The sequence below is a fragment of the Orycteropus afer genome, unplaced genomic scaffold (genome assembly GCF_000298275.1).
Source record: "Orycteropus afer afer isolate SDZICR_OR568_19922 unplaced genomic scaffold, OryAfe1.0 scaffold00080, whole genome shotgun sequence".
Lineage (NCBI taxonomy): Eukaryota > Metazoa > Chordata > Mammalia > Tubulidentata > Orycteropodidae > Orycteropus > Orycteropus afer.
The window spans coordinates 1,779,155-1,787,294 of record NW_006921667.1 but is presented as its reverse complement, the minus strand read 5'-3'; positions in this window follow the sequence as shown (position 1 = coordinate 1,787,294).

Here is an 8,140-nt window from a genome sequence, read left to right as displayed (position 1 = left end):
AAAAAAAAGTTAAAAAAAGAAGAAGAAATAGATGTTCCTTCCCTGGGAGGTGTTTTACAGATTCTAGAGGATGTCTGTTGAAGAGAAAGAATAATGCTGTTGACTGTGAAAGCTATTTGACATCAAAGGCCCTTTTGATAACAAAATAAAATTTAGAAACTTTTCCCTCAGTAAAGAATTGTGCTGAGTCATAGATACTAGCTCTACCATTCAGGCAATCCCTTTCCCCCAGAACCTTGGCTATGAGTCCCAGGAAGAATTGCTGCCTTGTTGAAGGCAGGATTTGGAAGGCTCCAATTGTTCATTAGAGCTTTCTAGAATTCCTGGAGCTGACTGTGTCAGCATATAAAAACAACAAGAGATAACAAAAAACACACAGATCCTGCTTCCACTAATTTGTGTCTGTCCTTGTTTCACACACACTAGGTCTGGACAATAATTTTTATCTTCTCAAAGGATGTAGGTAACACACTTCATCTCTCAAATAATCCTTTCTCTATGTAGTAATCTCTATCTATGATTCCATTACATCTTATTTGTAGAGGTTGCCCATCTCCGCAGCTCTTTTACTTGTTTTTACCCATTTGCTATCACTCTTTCTTACACTCAGTGTAATTCCCTGATGACAGAGAGTTCATATTATATCTCCAGGGCAAGGAGCCACACAAAGTGATTTTTATTGAATAAAATGTTCATAGTTATAGTGTATTGATTCTATTATTTCCTCTGGTTCTTGTTCTACCAGGAATTTTATCCATTCACAAGAGAAAGATCCAGGAAGTTTTGCAGATCAACTGCATGAGGTTAATTGTATCTTTAAGATGACAAGTAGTGCTGCTAGAGGTGACCACATGTTCAAACACTGGAGGGTTGGTGCAATATATTGCCCATAACATGTCTGAAGGCTCACATCTTGTGTCTGATGCTCTTCCTGCTTCTCAGGTGTAGCTTTACTCATGGGCTTGTGGATTCTGACTTCCAAGGAATTATTATCCTCTTTGCCATATTGTGAAAAACAGGAACTTATCTTTTTGCTGTAATGGTGATAGTGCCAAGCATGGTATCAAGTCTGTCTTCTTTAGTCACAATGTCAGGGGCTGATATTATGGGTCTCATGATCATCAAGATCTTGAGGCAAGACTACTTCTTCCTGGATCTTGTGGCACAAAAAACAATGAAGGTTCATTACGTTCTGTGACCAGATGCCAGGAGAAGCTGGGTCAATTTATATTCTAAGTAAGGGAGTCTGCAATGATAATGATAAAAGTAAAATATGGGGTGCTGGCACTTTCCTAGGACCTCTGCTAAATGCTTTACACATAATTGCATAGCAATCCCAGGTAGATCTTAACAAGGTAAGATGTAGTTATCTCTATTGTTCAGATGAACAAACTGAAGCCAGAGAAGTTAAATAACTAGAATCCTGGTTGTGTTAACTACTGATATTTTAGAGATTTTTGTTATTGCATCAGAGCCCAATATTTCCTGATTAATACAGAAGTTATTGGTTTCCATGTTCTTTGCATGTAACAGTCTCCCTTTTTCTTTTCTATATGGAACTCACATACATTTTTTCAATACTCAACTGTCATTTACTGTCTTGTAGGGGTTTTTGGCACTTTTAGGCCAGTTATGTGATCCCCACAGAACTTTGTACATGCTTCATTTATTACTTTGTGTGAATTTATTTGCCTCTCATTTAACTGTTAGACCTTTGGTGATCAGAGAAAAGTTTTTCTTCCTGTTTGGCATCTAGGTTTTATTATTAAGTTGTTAAGTATTTGGGCATGTTTTTGTAGTCTAGTTTTGACTATGTCACACTGTAATACTAAAGCAGTGACATCAGGGTTGCATCTGATTCATGACTCCTCTTCTTAGCCATCTTACCTTGTCAAGTCACTTTCTTTCCTTGATTTTCATGTCCATAATCTAAAAAAAAAAAAAAAAAAAAAGTTAACAGCAGCACTCTTGGGGTTGTTGTGGAGGTTAGGTGATATAGAGAATGCAAGTGTTTGGTTCTTTGGGTAAAATGATCATTTTTCATAGGTTTTGTACTTTCAATTAACAAGGTGATGAAAAGTAAAAAAGGAAGAATGAGACACTCCCGGGGCAACACCCAACTGCAGAATCCTCTAACAATTTCTGGCTGATGGGGAAAAGGCAGTTATTCCTTTTGAGCCCAAAGTGAGTATCAGCACTATCATTGGGGGTGAAGCCCTGCAAGTCAAATGTAGGGTGCTCATTGGAACTGATGCTGGCTGATGAACACATTGCTGTCACAGAAATTTGCTTTGTGATATCAGTATCATGAAAACTTTCTCTTGAATGGAGAGTAGCTAAAAAATGGAAGAAATTATGAAGAGTTGAACAGAATATTTCAAAGGGCACCTCACGAGGACAAAGAAAAGTACTATAATGACATATGCAAAGACTTGGAATTGGAAAATCAAAGGGGAAGAACACACTGGATATTTCTCAAGCTGAAATAAATGAAGAAAAAAGCCTTGAATTGCATTACTGAAGGATCCTATGTGCAAAATAGTGAAGAATTCATGAAACATCAAAAGAAGAAGGAAGAAATACAGAGCTATGATACCAAAATAATTGCCATTCAAGCATGTCAGAAGGTAGCATATGATAAAGAGATGATGATACTGAAGGAAGCTGTCCAAACTGCAAGGAAGGAAGGAAGACATCCAAGCTGCACTGAAGAAATTGGCAAAACAATCAAGCAAACAAACAAACAAAAATGGCTCCAGAATCGACAGAATACCAGATGAGATGTTTCAACATATGCATGTTGTGTTGGAGGTACTCACTTGTTTATGCCAAGAAATTTGGAAGAAATGAATAACTGATTGGAAGAGATGATATTTGTGCCCATGCCAAAGAATGGTGATCCAGTAGAATGTAGAACTTATTGAATAATATCATTAATATTGCATGCAAATGAAATTTTGTTGAAGATGATTCAAAAGGTTTGTAGCAGTCCATCAACAAAGAACTACCAGAAATTCAAGTTGGGTTCAGAAGAGGATATGGAACAAGAGATATCACTGCTGATGTCAGATGGACCTTGGCTGAAAGCAAAGATTATCTATCAGAAAGATGTTTACTGCTGCTTTATTGACTATGTAAAAGTATTCAATTGAATGCTAACAAATTTTGGAAAACTTTGCAAGGAATAGGATTTCCAGAACATTTAATCTTGCCCATGAGGAACCTGTGCATAGATTTTCAGGCAGTTATTCGAGGATAATCAGGGTATACAGCATGGTTTAACTCAGCAAAGATGTGCCTAAGGGTTGTATCTTTTCACCAAACTTATTCAATCTGTATGCTTAGCAAATAACCTGAAAAGTTTGACTATGTAAAGAAGAATTCAGCTTTTGTTTTGGGTCATTGAGTTTATGCTAATATGTGATGAAATATTTTGGAAAAGGATGTCAATAATGGTGAATCAATGTCCCTGAGCTGCAAATGTGGAAGTTGCTGTGTTGGTGAATGTCTTGTTGTGTATGTTTTCACCACATAAAAGTAAAAAAAAAAAAAAAAAAGAAGAAGAAGAAGAAAAATACAGCTTTAGGATTGGAAGAAGACTCATGAATAACCTACAATATGCAGATGACACAACCAAGTTTGCTGAAAGTAAAGAAGACTTGAAGCAGTTACTGAAGAAGATCAAAGCCGACAGCCATCACTATGGATTACACTTCAACAAAAACAGAACAAAAATCCTCACATCATGATGAACAGAAAAAGACTGAATTTGTCAAAGATTTCATTTTACTGGGATCCACAAGCAATATCATGGAAGCAGCAATCAAAAAGTTAAACAACATATTCCATTGGAAAAATCTACTGCAAAGGACCTCTTTAGAGTATGTAAAAGCAAAGATGTCATTTTGAAGACTAAGGCTTGTTTGAATTAAGCCTTGATATTTTCAATAGCCTCATCTGCATGGGAAAGCTGGACAATAAATAAGGTGAACACTGAAGAACTGATGCACTTGAATTGTGGATTTGTCATAGAATATTGACTATACCATGGGCAGCTAGATGAATAAATAAGTTTATATTGGATGAGCACAGCTAGTATAATCCTTAGAAGGGAGAATAGCTGACTTCATCTCTCATACTTGGGTAATGTTGTCAGAAGAGACCAATCCCTGGAAGAGGATATCATGCTCAGTGAAATAGAGGGTCAATGAAAAAATGGAAGCCCTTCAAAGAGTTGGATTAACATAGTGGCTGTGATGATAGGCTAAAGCAGGTGCAGGGCCAGGCAATGGTGTATTCTGTTGTAGATAGTGTCACTATGAGATGAATCTGACTATATGGCACCAAACAATGACAACAACAACAAAAATATTTCCTCTCCCAATCAGATGTCATGGGTAATCTCTCAACATTTCCTGACACCCTAAATGGTATGTACATGTTTATGAGAAACATTTAAATTAATTTTTCAGAGAAAAAATACCAGAACATTCAGCAGTTGCTCAAAAAGCTCTGTGATCCAGAAGAAATGAAGGGATACTGATTTCTAGAGGACAATCCATGAAATGAGGGAACATATTGATGTCTGGCCTCATGATGGACTCTGATAACCATAGGAGTGAGAGAAGAAGGGCAATGAAGTAAGATATGTGGGCACATCATCAGACTTTAAGATTTTTTTTTCCTTTTCAGAATATCTGTGCTGGAATGGGCCAGTCAGAAGAAATCAAGGGGCAAGGAGGACTGAACAAGGCATGTGTTTGTATTTGCTGCATTCTTACTGTGTGCCAGACTCTGAATCAGGCCTTTTGCCCCTGTATTCCCATTGGAGTCTAATGGAAAACATCTAAAGGAAGTGATATTACCTTCATTTTTGCTCTTGAGAGGAAGAACACAGAGAAAATAGACAATTCTTCCATGATAAACAAGTTAATAAGTGAAATACCAAGGATGTTTAACTCAAATATACCTGATTTCTAAGACAATACTTCTGAAAGGATAAGTGAGACTATAGAAGAATAGCCATAATCAGTAGAGAAAGTCACTCATTTCCTAAAAATTCAGATTTTTTAAATTAGGCTAGGGAAGAGACAGCACAAGATGGCAACTTAGTTAGACCCATTGTATAGGCAAGACTTGTAAAACCAACTGAAACAGATAGAGATGGTAATCTTGAAACACTGAACATTAAATGAAAGGATAAATAATTCAAAAATAAAACAAAACTGCAAAACTAAAAATAGAGAACCAGAGATGTCAACCTATAAACAATATAATTATAAAGCAAAAAGAGGAAATAAATGGTGTAGTTATAGAAATTCCAAATGGAGAGGAAGTCAAGAAGATATCAGGATAGAAGAGACAGTGTTAAACTTAAGAAGATAAAAATAAATTACAGGGTAGTCATAAAGAAAATTAATAAAATTTTTACCCAAAATAAAAAGGAATAAAATCATAAAGGTTCAATAACACAAAACCAATACCAACAAAGGAAATGAAAAGAAAATTCATAAACAAAACAAACAACACAGAAAAATATATGGAACAAAGAGAACATGAGGACCACACACACACACACACGCACACACACACACAAACCCCAAAATGACAGAAGTAAATTCATACCCATCGATAATTGTAATGAATGTAAGTAGATTAAATACCAATTAAGAGATAGACAGTGGCAGAATGGATAAGAAAACATTAGCCATCAATATGCTGCCTACTAGAGACACATCTTAGACACAAACATAAAAATAAGTTAAAAAGCAAAGAATGGAAAACAACGTATTAAGCAAATGGCAACAACAAAAAAAGAGCAAGTATGACAATACTAATTTCTGACAAAATAGACTTTAAGGAAAATATCAATATAAGAGACAAAGAAGGACATTATATAATGATTAAATGGTCAATCCAACAAGAGGACATAACCATAATAAATATCCATACACTGAATGAAAAACCCATTAAATACATAAATCAAACTAACAAAATTGAAAAGAGAAATAGATAATTCCACAATAATCATAGGAGTTTTAAACATACCATTTTCAATGAAGGACAAAACAACTAGAAAGAAACTCAACAAAGATACAGAAGATCTAAACAACAGTATCAACTGATTCAACTTCATAGAAATATACAGAACCCTCCACCCAACAATAGCACAATGCACATTCTTTTACAGAACCTATGGATCATTCTCCAGAAAAGACTTTGTGTTAGTTCACAAAGTAAGCCTCAATAAATTTTAAAATGTTGCAATAATAGGAAGCATCTTCTTGGATCAGAATGTTATAAAATTAGAAATCAGTAACAAAGGAACAAAGGAAAATATCAAACATGTGGAAATTGAATAACACAGTTCTTAAAAACAGCTGAATAATAGAAGAAATTAAAAGTTAAATTTAAAAAATGCTTAGAATCAAATGAAAATGAAAATCCAATATGACATAACCTTCGGTTTAAAGGTCAATTTGTAGAAATAAACACACACCAAAAAAGAACAAAAAATCAACACCTTAAGTCAACAATTCCAACAATTAGAGAAAAAAGAAAAAAAGAAAGAATAGCAAAAAAGGACTACAGTCAACAGAAGAAAGGGAATCATAAATACAGAACAGAAATAAATGAAACAGAAAATAGAAAAATAATAGAAAAAAACAACAAAATAAAAGTTGATTCCTTGAAAGGATTAATAAAATCTTCAAACCACTGGCAAATTTAACAAAGAGAAAGAAGGAGAAAATACAAATAACAGGAATAGGAAAAGAAATAGTGTAACAAAAGGATGAACAAAAATAAAATGGACTGTAACAGAATCCTGTGATGAACTATATGCCAACAAATTGGAAAGCCTCAAAGAATGGATAAATTTCTGGAAATGCAATACCTACTTAAACCAACACAGACAGAAGTGGAAAACTTAACAATTCCATAACAAAAGAAGAAATTGAGGAAGTCATAAAAAACTCCCAACAAAAAGTCCTGGCTCAGACAACTTCATTGTATAGTTCTACCAAACATTTAGAGAAGAGATGACACAAATTCTCTTCAAAATATTGCAGACCATAAAATAGGATGGAGCAGTCCTGAATTTAATCTATGAAGCAAACATAACCCTCATACCAAAGCCAGGCAAAGATGGCACTGAAAAAGAAAATTATCAATCAATATCCCTCATGCATATAGACGCAAAAATTTTCTAGAAAATCTGAATAAAATTTAACATTGTATGAAAAAAGTATTACATCAGGTGGGATTCACACAAGCTATGCAAAAATGGTTCAACACTAGAAAAACAAGCAATGCAATATGCCACATAAGTAAAACAAAGGAAAAGAACCACATGGTAATATCAATGGATGTCAGAAAAATGTCGGATAAAGTCCCACACTCATTCCTGAGGAAAATTTTCAGTGAAATATGAATAGAAGGGAAATTTCTCAGCTTAATTAAGGGCATATACACAAAACCAATGGCCAACATCACTCTTCACAGAAAGAAACTGGAAACATACCCTTGCAAACGGTAACCAGACAAAGATGCCCTTTATCTCTATATCTATTCAAGATTTTATTGCAAGTACTAGCCAGAGCAATGAAACAAAAATGGAGACAAAACGTTCAAATTGGTAAGGAAAAAATAAAATGATTCCTATTTACAGATAATGTATCCTGTATATAGAAAATCTCAGAAACTCCACAAAAAAATTAGTGGAAGTAATAAACGGATTCAGCAAAGAGGCAAGGTAAAAGATCAATACAAAAAAATCATTCAAATTCCCCTACATTATCAAAAAGAATTTCAAAAAGGAAACCACGAAACCAATACCATTTACCATAGCTACCAAAAAGATGAAATATTTAGGAATAAACCCAGCCAGCAATACAAAAGACTTATACTATAAAATACGACTTCAAGAAACCTATATAGATGTCATTGATTCCAAGATGGCGGAATAGGCAGAAAGTCTGTACAGACCCTCTTCAACAGAGAATAGGGAAACCAATTATAAAAGACACAGAAGATAATCCTGGACCCCTGAGCTTTGAAGGGAAGAATACAGAAGTGGATTAAACCCCAACTAGCAGGAGAATTTGCATGAAAATACCAAAAAAGGAGACATATGGACCTG